The sequence below is a fragment of the Corvus hawaiiensis genome, chromosome 14, assembly GCF_020740725.1.
Source record: "Corvus hawaiiensis isolate bCorHaw1 chromosome 14, bCorHaw1.pri.cur, whole genome shotgun sequence".
NCBI classification, from domain to species: domain Eukaryota; kingdom Metazoa; phylum Chordata; class Aves; order Passeriformes; family Corvidae; genus Corvus; species Corvus hawaiiensis.
This window is the reverse complement of record NC_063226.1, coordinates 22006872-22026173: the sequence shown is the minus strand read 5'-3', so window position 1 is coordinate 22026173 and position 19302 is coordinate 22006872.

The following is a 19302-nucleotide window of genomic DNA, read 5'->3' as shown; positions in this document are numbered from 1 at the left end:
CCCGGCTGCCTCGCCCCAAGTCCAGGCTCCTGTGGCGCCGCTCGCAGCTGCAGCGCCGCTCCCGGAGCCCGAGGTCCCGCCTGTGCCGGCTCTCAGGCACCGCCCGCGGCTCCACCGCTTGTCCCGGCGGCGGCGGCTCCGCCGGTAGCCCCGCTGTTCCCGCCGCCCCCTCCAGCCCCTGCGGCTCCAGCGGTAGCCCAGCCCGCCGCTTTCGGTGTCCCTGTGCCCGTCCCCAGCCCGGCTCTCCGCTCCACAGCTCCCAGCCCGCCGCTTTCGGTGTCCCTGTGCCCGGCCCCAGCCCGGCTCTCCGCTCCACAGCTCCCAGCCCGCCGCTTTCGGTGTCCCTGTGCCCGGCCCCAGCCCGGCTCTCCGCTCCACACCAGCCCAGCCCGCCGCTTTCGGTGTCCCTGTGCCCGGCCCCAGCCCGGCTCTCCGCTCCACAGCTCCCAGCCCGCCGCTTTCGGTGTCCCTGTGCCCGTCCCTAGCCCGGCTCTCCGCTCCTCAGCTCCCAGCCCGCCGCTTTCGGTGTCTCTGTGCCCGGCCCCAGCCCGGCTTTCCGCTCCACACCAGCCCAGCCCGCCGCTTTCGGTGTCCCTGTGCCCGTCCCTAGCCCGGCTCTCCGCTCCTCAGCTCCCAGCCCGCCGCTTTCGGTGTCCCTGTGCCCGGCCCCAGCCCGGCTCTCCGCTCCACACCAGCCCAGCCCGCCGCTTTTGGGGCCCGCCCCGGCCCCGCTCCCGCTGTCCGCGGCCGTTCCAGCAGCCCCTGCCCCCCTGCGTTCTCTGCCGCGGCTCCATTGAACCCGGCTTCGGCCCCGCGGGCCGCGCTGGGCCCGCCGGCAGCTCGGCCTCCTGTTGCCGTGGCTGCTGCGGACCCGTGCAGAGGCTCCACGCCAGCCTCTGGTACCGGCCCCAAGAGCTGGTGCCCGTGGCGGTGCCGGCAGCAGCCTCCGCCTTTGCTCCCCCGCTCCTGGAGGAATCGGCCTCCGAGAGGATTCCCACCTCCTACCCCCCCTCCCTCCCTCGCCTGCACCGTTCCCCTGGCAGCGACCGCTGCTGCTGCTCCTCTGAAAGGAGAAGCAAAACGCCAAAGTTCCATCTCGAGGAACGAGCCCTTGCAGAAGGAAATAATATCTGGAGACGGTTCTTCCAGATGTGTCCAAGGAAAAAGAATGTCAGGGTAGGCTTTAGTTGATGGGGGGACTATGCACACTGGAAGATTTAGCACACAAGAAGGGAAATACATCTACTGATTCAAGTTATGCTTTTGGAGGGGTGCACGCCTTTGGGAAAATCTGGGAAGAAAGGGGATTGCTTGGTTCAGAGGGAAAGGGGCTGATGCATGGGGGACTTGTTTTGGAGGTTTTAGAGGCATTGGAAGTGCCTGAAGAGAGAGCTGTGGTACATAGGGGGGGACAGCGGGGGGGAAGGCCTCAGAGATGGGAGGAGGGACTTTGGCAGATCGGGGGGCTGAGGATGCTGCAGAGAATGGGATAAAAAGGGTTGTGTTAATTTTGACCTCAAAGAGCGAAAAATTGGAGACTCCAAAATTCAGTGAAACAGAGGAAAAAGAATGAAGTAAGAATTCATCCCATTACTGGACATGCTGGCTGAGTTAAATGTAAATGTCTAGACTGATAAAATATTGCTATTGTAGTTCACAGAAACGACACTCTCCCTGTAAGAGATAGAAGGTCAGTAATGGAACTTTTACATGGTGGGTCCCCGAGAAATCATCTCTGTATTGGACTCAGGAAAAAACAAAGGAAAAGAATTGTAAGTACAGTAATAAGGTCAAACTCTTTCAATGCAATGATACAAACAAAAATCCTTATTTTGGGATCCCAGACATTTCAGAATTTTGGGAAAATATAAACCAACAAAAATTTCATTACTGGAAGGCATCAGATGGCCTATTTTGGATATGTGGAAAAAGGGCATAGGCAAAGCTCCCCTCTTGGTGGAAAGGGAGTTGTACCCTGGGAATCATACACCCAGGATTCTTTCTTTTACCCGAGCCAGATGGAGATCAACTAGGAATACCAGTGTCTGAGGATCTGAAAAGGAATAAAAGAGAATTGATTGGAGGATCTCAAAAATGGAGAGATGAGGAATGGCCTGCTGAGTGCATAATTGAAACATACGGGCCAGCCACCTGGGCACAAGATGGGAGTTGGGGTATGGAACCCCAATTTACATGCTGAATTGGATTATAAGACTCCAAGCAGCTGTAGAAATAATAACGAACCCAACTGGTCAGGCATTGGAATTACTAGCTAGCCAACAGAGCCAAACAAGAGCTGCGGTGTACCAGAATAGGTTGGCTTTAGACTATCTATTGGCTGAAGAAGGAGGAGTTTGTAGAAAATTTAATACATCAGATTGTTGTTTGAAGATAGATGACCATGGGGATGCCATCCTAGATCTAGCCAAAAATATCAGAAAAATAGCCCATGTACCGGTCCAAAAGTGGGAATCCGCACTAAAACTTAGCTGGTGGGATAATGTACTGGGAATAGAATGGTGGAAGAAGCGAGGCTTCTTCCTTTTATGTGCCACTGCAGCCTTGATATTTCTCCCTTGCCTGATCCCCTGTTTTATTCGATTAATGTCTATTATGGTCCAAGGCATGCAAATAGTACCAATGCCCGTGGAACCAAAATTGGCTACATCTGGAACGGCACAAAAGATCGTGGTGTTAAAGAAGCAAAATGATATCAAAGACCCCTTTGAAGAAGCAAGATTAATTTTTGAAAAAAATGAGCAAATAATAAAGGCTAGAAAACAACAAGGGATACTGCTCAAGCCAAATGATCTGTAAAAAAAGGAGAAGGGAGGTATTGTTATGAATGTACTGTGGTATTGGCTTTTCACATGTTCCATCATTGTGAGGAATGGATTGTGATGTTGGTTTTTTCATGGTCCTTAATGTGAGAAAAGCTTTGCCTGGGTTCTGTAATGTAATGCTGTAGAATGTCTGCAGTTTGGGTGCTCAGTTTGGGAAGGATGCGGGGGCTCTTCACATTCCTGGAAAATCTTGTCAGAAGAAAAGAACCCGAAAGCAGACGGAATGGAGCCAAGGAAAAAGATAAGACTGATAAGATGATGCTCAGCAACTCCAAAGAATTAATGAATGATGCATGATGGTGATGAATAAAAATAAGCGATGTACTTTTAAAGCCGATCTTTTGGCTGTACAGGTGCGCCTTTGGCTCTGTGCGAAGCACCCGGCCGTAGCGCCCTTTGCGCTGCTGTCTCCTGATTTCCTTAAACTTTGATTAAACGGTCCCTTTTCTTCAACTTTCCTTCAAATTCTAGAGTGAAGCTCGTTTTGGCAGCTGCGCGTGCGCGGATCAGTGCGCGTGCGCAGATGGCCGGGGGTGCGCGGATCAGTGCGCATGCGCGGGCGGGGACGCATCACAAATAGTCCCTCCTGGAGGATCCCTCCGCGGGCAGGACCACATCACAAATAGTCCCCACTGGCGGATCACTCCGCCTGCGCATGCGCATAGCCGCTGATCCCTCCGCGGGCGGGCCGCCTCACAGCTGATCGCTCTGTTCTGAACGGGATTGTGATGTTGGCTTTTTGCACGTTCCATCATTGTTAGGAATGGATTGTGATGTTGGTTTTTTCATGGTCCTTAATGGGAGAAAAGCTTTGCCTGGGTTCGGTAATGTAATGCTGTAGAATGTCTGCAGTTTGGGTGCTCAGTTTGGGAAGGATGGGGGGGGGGGGGTCTTCACATTCCTGGAAAATCTTATCCGAAGAAAAGAACCCGAAAGCAGACGGAATGGAGCCAAGGAAAAAGATAAGACTGATAAGATGATACTCAGCAACTCCAAAGAATTAATGAATGATGCATGATGGTGATGAATAAAAATAAGCAATGTACTTTTAAAGCCGATCTTTTGGCTGTACAGGTGCGCCTTAGGCTCTCTGTGAAGCACCCGGCCGTAGCGCCCTTTGTGCTGCTGTCTCCTGATTGTCCCTTTTCTTAAACTTTCCTTCAAATTTTACAAAGAGTGAACCTCGTTTTTCACATTGGGCACTGATGCCTTAGGTTTTAACTTTTATATTTTTCAAATCCTGCACTGCCTGGTGTGTAACTCTGAAATTCCTTGGAGCCTGTTCACTTCTGCTCTCTCGTGCCAGGCAGACACAACAAAGCCTCTCCAGACCTGCTCTGCAAGGACACCTAGACCGTCCTAGGCCCAAAAAGTATAAACCAAAAGCCTCTAAAGGGGGGCAAGCTGAGGGGAATTACATCATTAACTGAAGCTTTAATTGGAGAATGAACCCTGCTGTGCAAATGAACCCAACCTATAAAAGTGTGAAGAACTCGTGCCCTGCCGTCCACCTTGGGGCCCATCTGGGCAGTGGCCTCTGGCTGCCCAGGGGTACCTTTGAAGGCCTTTCAAATAAATCCCTGCCTTATTCCCTTACTCCTGTCCAGTTTCTGTGTCTAGGAGGCCTCCTCAGGCATCAGCACAGCTCCAGCCCTGCCAGCGGCGCCGGGGGCAGCAGCAGTGGGATCCCAGCGTGTTCCTTCACCGTTCCCAACATCCACCGGCAGCCCCCAGCCCCTGCCTCTTCCCCAGGGGGAAAACTCCACACTAATTCCACTTCGTGCCTGGAAAGGAGGCAAAACAGGGGAAATATTGGGAAGAACTTGTGCTGGAATGCTGCTGGCAGAGCCTGACTCCATCAGAGCCTTTCCTGATCGCTTCCAAATCCGTGTGGGGGTTCTTTGTGAGCCCCCCTGGAAGGGCACGGCTCAGGTGCCAGCCCTTCCCAAGAACAGCTCTTTCCTTGGATATTTGTGCCCACAGATCACCCCAAGGCAGCACAGGCACAAGGGACCTTCCAACCCTCATCCCTCTTTATTTCCTTTCCCTCCAGCCGCAGTTCCTGTCTCAGGGTGTGGGACAGCCCCAAGGCTGCTGCAGCAGTCAGGATCGACTCCCTGGATCCCTGTTCCAAAGGAATAGGGAGAGGAAACGTCCCCATTGCTCCAAGGGAGAAGGGAGTGTCTAGAAGGGAATGGCTGAGGTGTTTGTGACAGGTAGGGGAGCAGAGCTCCCCCAGTTCCCATCCCATTCCAGTAAAAGTTGTTGCAGCGATGTCACCATCGTGGATGTGAGGGTGAAGCTGGGGATGCTTCCAGGGTATCTTATCATGGAATCATGGAATGGTTTGGGTCGGAAGGGACCTTAAAGCCCATCCAGTGCCACCCCTGCCATGGCAGGGACACCTCCCACTGTCCCAGGCTGCTCCAAGCCCCAATGTCCAGCCTGGCCTTGGGCACTGCCAGGGATCCAGGGGCAGCCCCAGCTGCTCTGGGCACCCTGTGCCAGGGCCTGCCCACCCTCCCAGGGAACAATTCCTTCCCAATCTCCCATCCAGCCCTGCCCTCTGGCACTGGGAAGCCATTCCCTGTGTCCTGTCCCTCCATGCCTTGTCCCCAGTCCCTCTGCAGCTCTCCTGGAGCCCCTTTAGGCCCTGGAAGGTTTCATCAGAGATGATGAGGAAGACAAACTTTTAACCCCACAGATTCAGCAAGACAACCAGTGCTGGGTACTGGGCAAAACATTCCTCCTTGGCTCTTCCCACTCCTCATCAGCCTGTATTGCCCTGCCTGGAGAAGCTCTTTGGCCGCTGATGGCCCGTTATTAAATGGGAGATTCATTAAAAACCCTACAGCATCAGTCATTGATTTCCAGGCCTTGCTGCAGTGTCAGATCTCCTGCTCCTCCTTGGGGAGTCAAACCTTGCTCTTGCTTTTGTGTCAAGATTCGGAGATTAAAAGAAAAGAATCACTTTTCATTTACACTCCGAGTGAATGCAACAGAAGGACTCTCAGATAACAATTTCCTTAACTAAAGAGATGGATTAAAACCTCATTTGTTTCGAGGTAAATAATGAAGCCCCACAAGTTCCTATTTACCAGCCCCGCTCCCTGCAGCCCAACATGCACTGCCCATATTAATGATCATCCTCCAATGCTCGTGGTTTGCCCTTATTCAGCCCCACAGGGCTCTCAGGGCTCCCCCCTGGCCCAAACACGAGGGGCAGAGCCCAGTTCACCCAGTCCTGCTCCCCAGTTCTGCCAGTGGAGCTCAGCCTGACCCTCAGCCCCACGCTGAGCTCGGAGCTGGCAACTGGAGACCCCCAATTTGTATTTAGGAAGAACATCAGAGAGAGAAGCCATGGAGTTACTGCAGGACCACTGACAGCAGAGCCACCAAACAGCTCCCAGCAAACGTTTACACTTTGCTCCAGAAAACAGAGCGGGGGGAGCAGTGGGAGGAGAGCAGCGGGCCAGGAAGGCTGACATTTGTGTGAATCCCTGCCTCCAGCCCCGCAGTCCCTAACCCTGCCGCGTTCCAAAGTCCATCCCTTGTTTTAGCACACCAGCTGCTCCTCCCGCAGAGCCCTGACAGCAGCAGCGCCCGAACGCCGCCGCCTGGAGCCCGCCCAGCTTCACTCCAAACCAAGGCTCTGCACCTCACACGCGACGCTGCAGCTCCAAAGGGCCCCACGGAGAAGGCTCCGGCAGATATCCCAGAGGTCAGAAATTCCAGGATTGAGGTGCAGTCCTAGCTGGAATCTCCAGTGCCACCTCCACTCACCTGCTGTTTTTCCTGCAGGACCTTTGCCTGGCTCGGTGGAGAGGGTGGAGGATTCTAAATTAATGAGCAGCAATCCCATCTCGGTTTTCTCTCGTTGTTCAGCCCATTTCTGGTGCCTTCCCCCCTCGGGGCTTCCTCGGAAACAGCTGAACAGCTCCCTGATTGAATGTTTTGGTGCACAACAAGATCATTTCCTCTCTACCTAGTTTAACCCACTTTGCTTAACCAAACTCAGGTTCTTCTCTGAGCACACGTTGTTAATTTATTCCTGGTTTTTCTAAGGCTCACATTACAAATTAATTTTTGATTAACTTATTGTCCCAGTTTTATCTCGACAGAGCTGGTGAGAAAATGATCAGAAAGTTGCTGTATTGTGAAAGCGCTCGTTAATTTGGGATATCCAGTTTGGCCTCAGCAGGAATGGGGACAGCAGGGCAGAGGAAGAGACACTGGGAATGAGAGCTGAGGCAGAAGGGATGAGGATCTTTTGGCTTGGGATGAGAGAGCAGAGATGGATGCATAGGAAAGGGGAGAACGCGGGGGTTTGGGTGTCACAGAATCCCAGAATGGGTTGGCTTGGAAGGACCTTAAAGCTCCTCCAATCCCTCCCTGCCGTGGCCAGGGACAACAGGGAATAAAAGGAAACTCCAGAAATGACAGGGCTGGTGCTGGCAGGGATCTATCCTGGATTCCTCAGGGCCATCTCAAAGAACATTTCATCTTCTCCAGCAGCCCTGACCTTTGCAGTCCAGTGCCGTAAAACAAGACCTGGCTGTCCTACCTGCACCATATCCCACATTTCCGGAACGTTCATCCTCTAATCCGAGCTTTTTCCAGGAGATTTTTGATGTGGCAAAGGAGACACATCAGCTCTCCAGCCACCGGCACTAGGGATTTGTGTAGATGTGCACAGAAGGAGCTGACCTCAGGGCAAAATCCAGATTTATATTTCTGTTGTGGTGCTGAATTTATTCCTCCCGCAGCAGCCACGGAACCAGGAGCGTTTCAAGGCCAGCAGCAAAAGTGGCTGTCCAGGAGCCAAGGTTGTTAATGCAGCCCCAGCTCCTCACTCCGGTCACTCCCAGCTGCTTTGACACACACAGAGGGGAGAGGAATCCAGGAAATCTGCCCCAAAAGGGAATTTCCTCTTTCCACGTGCTGAGCTACAGTCCCAGGCCACAACCAAAGCCACTGCAGACACTTCTGGGCGCTCCCATTCCCACAGGGACACCGGCACCTTCCTGTTACAGCGGGGACACTGTAACACGATGCGCCAAACAAGGAGTCCCGTGGAAAATAAATACATATGGACGGATTCTTGCTAGATGTTTCAGAGATGTTTATTTCTCCAGCCGCACGGCCGGGCTGTGCCGAGGAGCCCTCACAGTCCGGGCTGTGCCAAGGGTCCCTCACAGTCCGGGCTGTGCCGAGGGTCCCTCACAGTCCGGGCTGTGCCGAGGAGCCCTCACAGTCCGGGCTGTGCCAAGGGTCCCTCACAGTCCGGGCTGTGCCGAGGAGCCCTCACAGTCCGGGCTGTGCCGAGGGTCCCTCACAGTCCGGGCTGTGCCGAGGATCCCTCACAGTCCGGGCTGTGCCGAGGAGCCCTCACAGTCCGGGCTGTGCCGAGAGTCCCTCACAGTCCGGGCTGTGCCGAGGGTCCCTCACAGTCCGGGCTGTGCCGAGGGTCCCTCACAGTCCCGGCTGTGCCGAGGGTCCCTCACAGTCCCGGCTGTGCCGAGGAGCCCTCACAGTCCGGGCTGTGCCGAGGGTCCCTCACAGTCCCGGCTGTGCCGAGGAGCCCTCACAGTCCGGGCTGTGCCGAGGGTCCCTCACAGTCCGGGCTGTGCCGAGGGTCCCTCACAGTCCCGGCTGTGCCGAGGGTCCCTCACAGTCCGGGCTGTGCCGAGGAGCCCTCACAGTCCGGGCTGTGCCGAGGAGCCCTCACAGTCCCGGCTGTGCCGAGGGTCCCTCACAGTCCGGGCTGTGCCAAGGGTCCCTCACAGTCCCGGCTGTGCCGAGGGTCCCTCACAGTCCGGGCTGTGCCGAGGAGCCCTCACAGTCCCGGCTGTGCCGAGGAGCCCTCACAGTCCGGGCTGTGCCGAGGGTCCCTCACAGTCCGGGCTGTGCCGAGGGTCCCTCACAGTCCCGGCTGTGCCGAGGAGCCCTCACAGTCCGGGCTGTGCCGAGGGTCCCTCACAGTCCGGGCTGTGCCGAGGGTCCCTCACAGTCCGGGCTGTGCCGAGGGTCCCTCACAGTCCGGGCTGTGCCGAGGAGCCCTCACAGTCCGGGCTGTGCCGAGGGTCCCTCACAGTCCCGGCTGTGCCGAGGAGCCCTCACAGTCCGGGCTGTGCCGAGGGTCCCTCACAGTCCCGGCTGTGCCGAGGGTCCCTCACAGTCCGGGCTGTGCCGAGGAGCCCTCACAGTCCCGGCTGTGCCGAGGAGCCCTCACAGTCCCGGCTGTGCCGAGGAGCCCTCACAGTCCCGGCTGTGCCGAGGAGCCCTCACAGTCCCGGCTGTGCCGAGGAGCCCTCACAGTCCCGGCTGTGCCGAGGAGCCCTCACAGTCCGGGCTATGCCGAGGGTCCCTCACAGTCCGGGCTGTGCCAAGGGTCCCTCACAGTCCCGGCTGTGCCGAGGAGCCCTCACAGTCCGGGCTGTGCCGAGGAGCCCTCACAGTCCGGGCTGTGCCGAGGGTCCCTCACAGTCCCGGCTGTGCCGAGGGTCCCTCACAGTCCCGGCTGTGCCGAGGAGCCCTCACAGTCCGGGCTGTGCCAAGGGTCCCTCACAGTCCGGGCTGTGCCAAGGGTCCCTCACAGTCCGGGCTGTGCCGAGGAGCCCTCACAGTCCGGGCTGTGCCGAGGAGCCCTCACAGTCCGGGCTGTGCCGAGGGTCCCTCACAGTCCGGGCTCAGGCTCCTTCCTCCGCAGGGAGCACGGAGCAGACAATGGGAGCGAGGCAGAGCAGGAGCTGGGTAAACCCGGTGCCTCCCTCAGGGCCCCTCGCCCGGGGCTCCATGGCCGGGGAAAGGGACGTCGACACCGTCCCAGAAATCCTTCAAGGCTTTGTTATAAACATAGATTATAATATTGGCTTCTCGCAAAGTATAAAGGTAGATATTATATAATGTTAGAAATGCTTTTTTGCTGTGTGGATGGAGTTTTCTCTCTTTTTAGCAAGAATGTTAGCAAGTGTGAGCAAGTAAGATAACCTCCAAGCGAGCAGAGGATGAGGCCCGAGAAGCTGCTGATCAACACTTTGTCCAGGGAACAAAAGGGCCCAAAGGCTGCTCTGCCCGGAGAACGGGCGGCCAGGAGGGTCCGAGAGCCGCTATCACCGCTCTGCCCGGGGGGCAAAGAGGCCCAAAGCTGCAATCAGCCCTGACTGTCTGGAGAATTAAGAGATCCACCCTACCATCGACTCTTACCTAGCGGGCCCAACTCCAAGAATCAAGAGAAATAAAACCACAAGGCCGAAGACTACGCATGCTCTAAAAAGGCGAAACCAAGGAGTGGCCATGCAGAACAGCTCCGGGAAAAGTTTTAATATGAATAGAGAACAGACAGTAAAAATGGTATAAAAAGGACTCACCTCGGGCATCAGATGTGCTCTTGGCAGAGCGCCAAGGCACCCGGCCGTTATCCCTTTGCTTTATTTTATGTGTCTCTTATTGTCTTTATATTAAACCCTTTAAATTCTCACAGGAGAGTGAACCTCGTTTTTCACAGCTTCCAGCCTCAGAGCACACCTGCAGCAAGGAATTCCATGGCGGAATTCCATGCCCTGTGCAGCAGCTGTTCTGTGCGTTAGTATTAGCTGTAACTCCTTCAGTTCCTCTGGGAGTGCTCCTTACTCTCCCAAATGCAGGTTAATTAGGGATTTCTGACTTCCTCCCTCAGGGTGATGTATTTTCTGTGCTCCTACCACAGGCTCCTCGCCTGCCTTCTTCCCGGAATAAGGAATTCAGGAGCTGCCAGTCTTCCTCAGGAGCCATCTCAGAGACAGGGGAGCAGCCTGAGGATTCCAACCACGCCTCGGAAGCCTCAGGCCTCATTCCACATTGCCCGATGAGGCTGGATGGAATTAAAATCAGTGAGACTGACAGATCAGCAGTGCTGGCTAAGCCGGTTGTGCACGACGAGCTCACCCAGGGACAGACTCTTCACTGATTTTTTTTTATTAAGTCGATTTTACCTCTCCTAATAAAGCCAAGCATTCCGCTTCGGGTGGAAGGGAAGAGCAGCCCCACACAAACTTCCTGCATGATGAGCTTTCATTTCAGTCTGTTTGCCTCCAAATTTTGCTCTCCCCCTGCAGTCAACATTTATAACTTTATCCAGTGAGGAGGAGTTGGATGGCCTGGTGTTGATGGGAAAATTCGCTTTTAATGATTCTGGTTTTAGTGCCTCCCTGCTCAGCTGGGATTGGGAAAAGCCACATTCCCTATTCCCTGCTCCAAGGGAAGATGGGGACCCAGTAAAGGCGATGAATCTCTGCATGGGGAGAGCACCTTGACAACAGCGTGGACATGGAAAAAATCCCATTTCCCTGGGAATGATCTCCTTGTGTCACCCACCTGCAGCCAGGGACATCTTCCACTATCCCACGGTGCTCCAGCGTGGCCTTGGACACCTCCAGGCATCCAGGGGCAGCTTCTCTGGGAATTCTATTCCAGGGCCTCACAGCCAGGAATCACCTTCCTAAAGTCCTACTGCAGTCAGGTACTTCCTGAAGCACTGATTTCCTGGGAATTGGAAGTTTTCCTGGAGGAGACACTGTCAACACTGTGTCAACACTGTCCCTGTCCCTGGTCAACAGCCCCCTGAGTGCCACAATCTTCAAATTATTGATACAATTCCCGACCTGTTGCAAGCCTTAAAATAGAGGAGATTGAGGAAGTGGCGAATCTGATAAGTGTGAGGAATGTGAGTGGATTAGTCACGGTGGATTAGGAGCAAGCATTTGAAGAAAAGCTTAAATGTAGCATAAAAATATATTAGAACCTTTTCAGACGTTCCTTATGAGCTCAGCTCCTTGGCAAAGTGTTGGGGAGAGTGAAATGGAATAAAACCAGAGGAAAAACTCCCCTTGCACCAATGCAAACGGGGAGGGATTTGCATTCCCAGGCCTTTGCATATGGATATGGATGCATTTATATAAATATGCATTCAGACACACACGTTATATATAGATTTTTTCAGTTGACATCAGACACTTCAGCAAGCAGCAGGGTATAAAAATATGAAGGGAAAGTTTTATGAAATGCAGGAGACTGAAAAGTTCAGCCAGCAAGGAAGAAATACAAACTATAAACTGGGGCTGAGATATAAACAAGGGGGAACAAGGGCTTTGCCAGGTTTGTTCCGACCGGGCAATGCAGAGATTGTCACAAAATAACCCCAAATACCTGGAGCTGCTGCGCAGAGGGATGGATCCTCCCTGTGCTGAAATCCAGGCCTCTGCACAGCCCAAAGGGAAGTTCCACACCAAGCTCAGTCTCCAGGTACCGACGCCCAGGTTCTCCTGGGGAAACCTCCCGTTCTCCCTGCGGCAGGCACAGGGCGGTGCTGGCTGTGTTGTAGCCGAGATGCAAAGAGCTTTCTCTGCCCCCACGAAGAACCAGCTGTGGCTGAATTCTCCCTGCAGCAGGAGCAGCTGCGCTCCCTGGTTCCTCTGGGACAGGCCCAGGTTCCCCCTTTGCTGGGGAAAGAAAAGCAAGGACTGGGAAGTTCTGCCCCAGCCAGGACTGCACTGCACTCTGAGGGACTGGGCTTTGCCTCTCGCTGCGCTCCGATGTGAGGGTTGTTTTCCTGGTGTGAAATCCTCCCTTACATCGTCTCTAATCCAGAGGCTTCATTAAGAAGTTGCCAAGAGTCAACATTTTGACTGTTTCAGCCTTTAAGTGCCAAGGCTGGGTGATTTTCTGCAAGCTGAAGGAAGGGAAGTCCCTCTGTAGGCAGCTGCCACTTGTTCCATGGCTGCTCGGGCGGTTTTTGGCTGCAGCAGACACCCTGCCCTGGGTTTTTATCCTCCCTGGACACATCAGCCCTCTTGGCTTCCTTGGGGCAGCTGCCCTGGGGGCCAGGGCCTTCCATCAGGTGTGCTGCTTTAGGATGGAGCTGCTGTGGGGCAGGATGGAGTTTCCTTTGGACAGAAAACTCCTGGCAGCAGAGGAAGGAGCCAGCCCACTTTCCAAAGCTCATTTCTGTCTCAAAGTGTGGACATGAGGAAGGTGGCAGAGGGTGGGATGTGACTTCAGCGCAGATGGAAATGCACAAGAACAGTTGCTTAGCACCTATAAAAGTCAGGCCCACTCCTTCACAAGAAGTGTGTGTATTTAGGGATCCGCACTTCGGAATCCACGCTCGAATTTTGGCCTCTGAATAACCTAAACCCATCACAGCTTTTTTGGAGTGTGTGGTGATTAAATAAACAACGATATTAAAAGTCACACGGATCCTGCTGCAGCAAGCAGGGGACAGCTTTTGTGTTACCTGTGCTCGGGAGCTTCCCCAGCCATAAAGGAATGAGAAAGAGCAGGGAAAGGTGCTGTGGAAACCCAATTCCTCGAGGATTCCTCAGCCAGTGGGACAACAGGGATCAGGCAGCAGCCTCCAGCCTTTGTCTGAGCAGGAGATGCAAATGAAAGATTGGAGACAGAGGCAAATATTCCACCTGGACTGCTGGATGTGGATGCTTTGGGATGGGGCTGCAGCATCCGTTTCTCTGGGGCTGATCAATACAACACAGCAGGACACAGAGAGGAATGGGAAAAGAAAAGGCTGTAGAAACCTCGACAGGACGAATGTGCTCAAAAAGCACTCGGAAGCTGAAAACATTTCTTTCACATCCCACTCTATTTCGTACTTGATTAGGAAAACTCACCTGATAAAAGGAGAGCGAAATTACCCCGCTTAATGGCACAGATAAGGGAAGGAAGCAGCAGCACTGAATTCCCATCAGCGTCCCTGCCTTTGTCTCAGGCTGTTCTCCCTGCCTGGCTGCGCTCTCACTATCGCTGCTGCCGGCCGTGACTAACTCGGCTTTTCTGCCGGTGACCTGATTCTGCACTGACACGCTCCTCCCAGCTGGGTGAAGCTCCCCATGTGATCCATTCTTCCCCCTAAATAAAGTTGACAAATTCGCCGGGGCTCAGATGGTGCTGCCGAGGGGGTGTGGAGCGGTTCCACCCTCGCTGCAGCTGCGGCACCACCGCGCTCCCGGCCAGCGCCGCCGGCTCCGGGGCCACCGCGGGCCACCGGCCGGGCTCGGGGCGCCCTGCCCGGGCTGCCAGCCCCAGACAGCCCCCGGTGTCCGGGGAGGAGGTGGCCGGAGCAGGTGAGTGCTGCGGCGGCTCCTTTGTGCGGAGCCGCGGGCGCGCTGCAAGTGCGGGAGGGAGGGAGGGGGCAGCTCCGAGATGGACCCAGCCCCAGCCCTGCGCCCTTCCCGCTGTGCGCAGGGCACGGTGCCCCTGCCCGCCGTGCGCCCCTTCCCGCAGGGATGCCCCTCTGGAGCTGCTTCCCGGCACGGCCGCTGTGCCCGGCGCGGCGGCGATCGCCCGGCACGGGCAGCGCCTGCGGCAGAGCCCGGGGCTGCTCCGCTGCATCCCGGCCCCGCAGTCCCCGCGGGCGACACGGCGCTGGGGCTGGCACCGGCGGGCAGGGCTGGCACGGCACGGAACCAGCGTTCAGGCTGGCACGGCACAGCACCGTGATCCCCGTGTGCAAGGCTGGCACGGCACAGCACGGTACCAGCGTGCGGGGTTGGCACGGCACAGCACCGGGCAGCGTGGTACCAATGTGCCGGCTGGATGGCACGGCTCGGCACGGTCCCGGCACGGCTGGCACGGCACTGAGCAGCACGGTACCTGCCTGGCACGGCACAGCACGGCACCAGCGTTCAGTGATACGGTGGTACCCGGGGTGTGAGGCTGGCACGGCACCGTGCCAGGCAGCGTGGGACCGGTGTGCAGGCTGGCACGGCACAGTATCAGCGTTCAGGCTGGCTCGGCACTGGTGTGCAGGCTGGCACGGCACCAGGACAGCCATGTGCCGGGCTGGCACAGCACGGTACCAGCCTGCCGGACTGGCACGGTCCCTGACAGGCTCCAGGGCTGCTCTGCCCACCCCGCTGCCCCCAGCCCGGCCCGAGGCCACTCGTGGTCCTCTCTGGGGGTCCTGCTCTCGTCCCAGCTGTGACCCTCCTGCCCCGGGTGCCAGAGCTTCCCGCACCCCGCCCTTCCCAAGGAGCTGCATCCCCCTGCTCCCAGCAAAGCTGTGCCGGGCACCCCGGGACGTACCTGCCCCTCCTCTCCCGTCCTCCTCTCCATCCCCGGCGCTCCAGGGATCCCTGACCCTTCCCATTCTCCCACACCTGCACCCCAAACTTGTCCCGCTGCCGTGCCTGCAGCTGAACCCCTCGGGGCGCCCTTATCCCCTCCCAACCCCAGCAGTGCCATCCCTAACACACCCACTGATCCCACAGCGCTTTTCCCGTTTGGAATGGGATTGGAAGCTCAAAGGAAAGTCAGTGCTGTGAGCACTGAATGCTCCAAGTCTTCATTCCCTCCTTCAGCCTCGGCGCTGGGACCAGTTCACTGCACACCAGTTCAGCTCCCTGGGCTGCAGATGGAGAGAGGAGGGAAGGGTGCTCCTGCTCACCTACAACTCTCAAATCCCACAGAAACTATTCCCAGTCTGTGCTGTGGGAAATGTGATTTTATTCCAGAAATGAACAGACAAAGTAGCTGCCTCTAAACTGACACTCATCACTCCCCCTCCCAGCCCCTGCTCCCTCCCACCCTTTAACTTCTTCTTTTCCTGCACAATTTAAAGGTGAAATTCATTGAGTAGTGAATTTATTGCAGTCCTAGACTGAGCCTGTTCATCAAGAGCAGGAGAGTTTTATTTTGGAAGGAGATGGATGAAAACTGGAATGTTCAAACCATCTTTTGCTCTTTGCAATATTAAAAAAAACTCCAAATCTATCCCTGCAGGAGTTTCAGTCAGATTTTAGATCCAAGAGAAAGGCTGCAGTGTCCCAGCTGTAATGGCTTTCCTTGCTCGTGGTAGGGCAGGAGAAAATGGGAAAGGACAGATTAAATAGGGAGGGGGACACAAAACCAGACCTAATTTGTTCATCCCTTCACAATTAGGCCAGAATTAGAACCCTCCTCTGCCTGCACACAAAATGGGAATTTAACAAAAAGGCCATTGATTGGCTTAAAATTATATTTAATGAGGGTTCTTAGGTTTGGGCTTTTCATTTGAGTTCAGCTCTAAACAGCTCTCAGTTTTCATTTCCCCTCTAATTCAACAATTAATCGTCCACCTGTACCTGCTCTGTTTGTTCTGGCTCCAAAAATCCTGTAACTTTGGGGCAAATTGAGCCTAAAAACAGCAAATAGGGGAAAAAAATCACTGAGCAATTTAAGCTCAGTGTAGATTTGGGCACTGCTCACTCCAGGATTTGTGTTTTCACAGAATAACAGCTAAAATATGGACCAAGGGAAAACTCCCAGGCTGCCTCTGTACCACAGGATGGAACTGCCCCTGATTCTGGAGGGGAAGAACAGCCTAAAAAATGAGTCTGAACTAAATCAGCAATGAGTGAACCACAAAATATCATTTCTAAGGGACAGAGAATCCCCATTTTGCAGGGTGTTCTCTTTAGCTGCTGATGGAAGCCTGCTCCTGTAGCAGGAGTGGCTCGTCAGGAAAATCCACCCTCCAAAAAGAGGAGCAGTGGTGCTGCTTTGAGAAAAACAACCTCAACAGAGCTTTCAAAAGGCAGCGAAGCCTCTTTGGAAGGGAACACCAGGAAGGAACGTGCTCAGAGAACAGCACCTGGACACAGCACTGTTCTCCACGCTTAAAAGGGAAGAAATCCAGACCCCTTCCTAGATAGAAATTATTATTATTATTGTTATTATTATTATTGTTGTTATTATTGTTATTGCTGTTATTCCTGTGAAAGGAATAAGCCCCAGTGTCTCCTCCTCATAGGTTTGTGCCAGCTTGGACAAGCCTCATCCTCCCACCTCTGGGGAGCATTTCATGGAGATTTAAAGCTCCCCTAAAAACGGCATCCAAAGATTCCAGTGGTCAGGATAATAAACTTCCCTCACACCACTCCTGCGAGGATTCCAATGCTCAGGATAATAAGCTTTCCTCACATTTCCTGGACAAGAAGGCTAAAATATCTGCCACAGGTACCTTGCAGTGACTGGTTTAGGGAGGGAAACCATCAGGTGTTCAGTCTGTACACGGCCTAGGTGCAGTTTGTTCCTGGGAACAGGAGCCATTCCAGAAGGACTTGGACTTTGCACAGAGCAAAGCTCAGATTTGCCAAAACAGGCAGTGCCAGGGAGGCTGTGATCACACCTCAAAAGCTGCTGCTGTTTATCAAATCACACTCAGGCTAAATTAACACATTAAACTAGCAGAGGTCACCAATAAAATCAGTGGGATGGAAATCAGCTTCAGAGAGAGCCTAAAGCCAGACACGGCTGTGGCTTCAATTAATCTGCACTTAGGGGTTACTCAATTAAAATAAAAACCAGAATTAGCCTCGCGTGGGTCCTCTGTAAACAGAGTGCCCAGGAAAGCAGCACCTTCCATTTATGGCCCTGCTGAGCACAGCCCTGCCCACAGCAGCTCCTCTGGATCCCAGAAATGTCCTGAGCAGTGGCACAGCCTGCAACTTCCACCTCAGTCATGGAAGTTTTGCTCAGGATCTTCCGAGGGGGAGGGAAGATGGGATCAGGTTCTGCTCTACAATTACCTGGTTTTGTCCTACACAAACCATCCCTCAAAGTTATCTGAGCCCAGGGCAGCTCCCAGGAGAAACGGGATCCCACCAGATATTGATCTTTTTATAGGAACATAACTTTCCACTGGCTCAGGGATCTGGCCAGTGCTGGAATGAGTGATCCCAAAACTCCCAGCCTTTTTCTCTTCTTGCATAAGACAACTTCAGGAATAGTGCAGACAGAACACTCTGAACGACAACTGAGAGCAGAGATTTCGTGTTCACTGGGATAAAAGCAGGGCTAGAGTTTTGTAAACTTAATTAAAAGATTAATTGGCTTGCTCCAACCTTTCCCTAAGGTGCCAGTTCCAGCACTGGGTGTAATCACAAGGGGTTTATGCAAATGGCGTTTCTAGGGGTGGAAAAAATCAAATACAAATCTTGTTTCCTCCTTGGAGATTAACAATAGAGAAGAAGGAGGGATGAAGAGGTTTAATGTGAGGACCTTGCAGGTAAATCTGAGGTGTTTAACACCTGCAAACCTGGTGCCACTACAAAAAAAGTGTATGGGAACAACACACACCCCGAAGGATACAGAACCTCCCAGGAATGAAACTGAGCAGCACTCGGGAGACGTGAAACCTGCAGATTTCCAAAAGTTCTTTAAGCATCCAAAAAGAAATACCTAAATATTTATGGGTTATTTTCAGTACTCTTAAATCCCCATCCTTTGTTCACAGATGAGTTTAGAGAAGAGGCAGCAAGGCGAAAACATCTCACAGTGTGTTTTTCAAAGCCTTCTCCCATTCCTTCCTCTCCTTTCCTCCTCCTTGTCCCTCTTCCTCTGCTCCCACTCCCACTGTGCCTTTTATCTGCAGCACAAGTGTTGGAGTTGATGTCTCGCTCCCCAGCTCTGGAGGAGGAGGAGAAAGAGCCATTTCTGTATCAGGTCTAAGCATAAGGGACACCTTTCACACAAGTGTTTTCACATCAAAAAGATGCAAACGGAGAGAGAGGAGCTGCATTCTTCCCCAATGCAATTAAAATGGAAGAGGCAATTTGAAAGGCAGCAGAGACATTTATGAGAAAGCTGAAGGCAAAATGAAAGCAAGCCTGAAACTATGTTTAAAAAATCAATATATATTTAGGGTCACATAAATGCTGGGAGTAATTCAACAGTGGGAAATGCACGGTGAATGGAGGGATGGGGGCATGAGACACACAAAGACAGAACCCAAGGTTCTCCTGCTCCTGCAGGAGAAATCAAAGAGATTTTTTCTATCAACTCACAAGGAGCAGGTTTGTATTTCAGGGCAGTCACCTTTCCTTTGGAAAGCTGGTTTTGTGCTCCTTTGAGAGCAGGGCTGTTCCTTTTCCTCACTGCTGCTGGGTTTATGTCCTTATCAGCCATTCTTTATCAACCCCACCAGGAAGCCCGAATTATCCCACAGGTCAGGGATGTGCAACCAGCTTCCCACTGGAACAAGGGAGCTGCAGCAGCTCAGGTGTGAGTCCTGCCCTTCATCCTTCCAGCAAAGCTGGAGATTCCAGACATTCACTAAACTCAGTCCTTCCTTAGAAATAAAAAAACAGTTATCCTAAGAGTATAAAAGCCCCAAACCGAATCCAATAAACCAAAACTCTGATCTCCCACACGGTATTTTGACTTTTTCATTTGGTTTTTTTTAAGGAATACAATGCAAATCATCATTTCAGTCTTGAATGTAACACTGATAACATCATTATTACCACGGCTGGCAAGGTTTGCCCTCATAAAAGGGAGGACTCTCAGGGAAATCAAAAAGCTGTTGATGAACATTCTTATCTCTCTTCAGTAATTCAGTATTTGACAGATGCCAATAACCTGAATTAATCTTGAGACACTTTGGGATTTTTTTAACTGTCATTTGCCTTGTTCCTCTCATATAAAT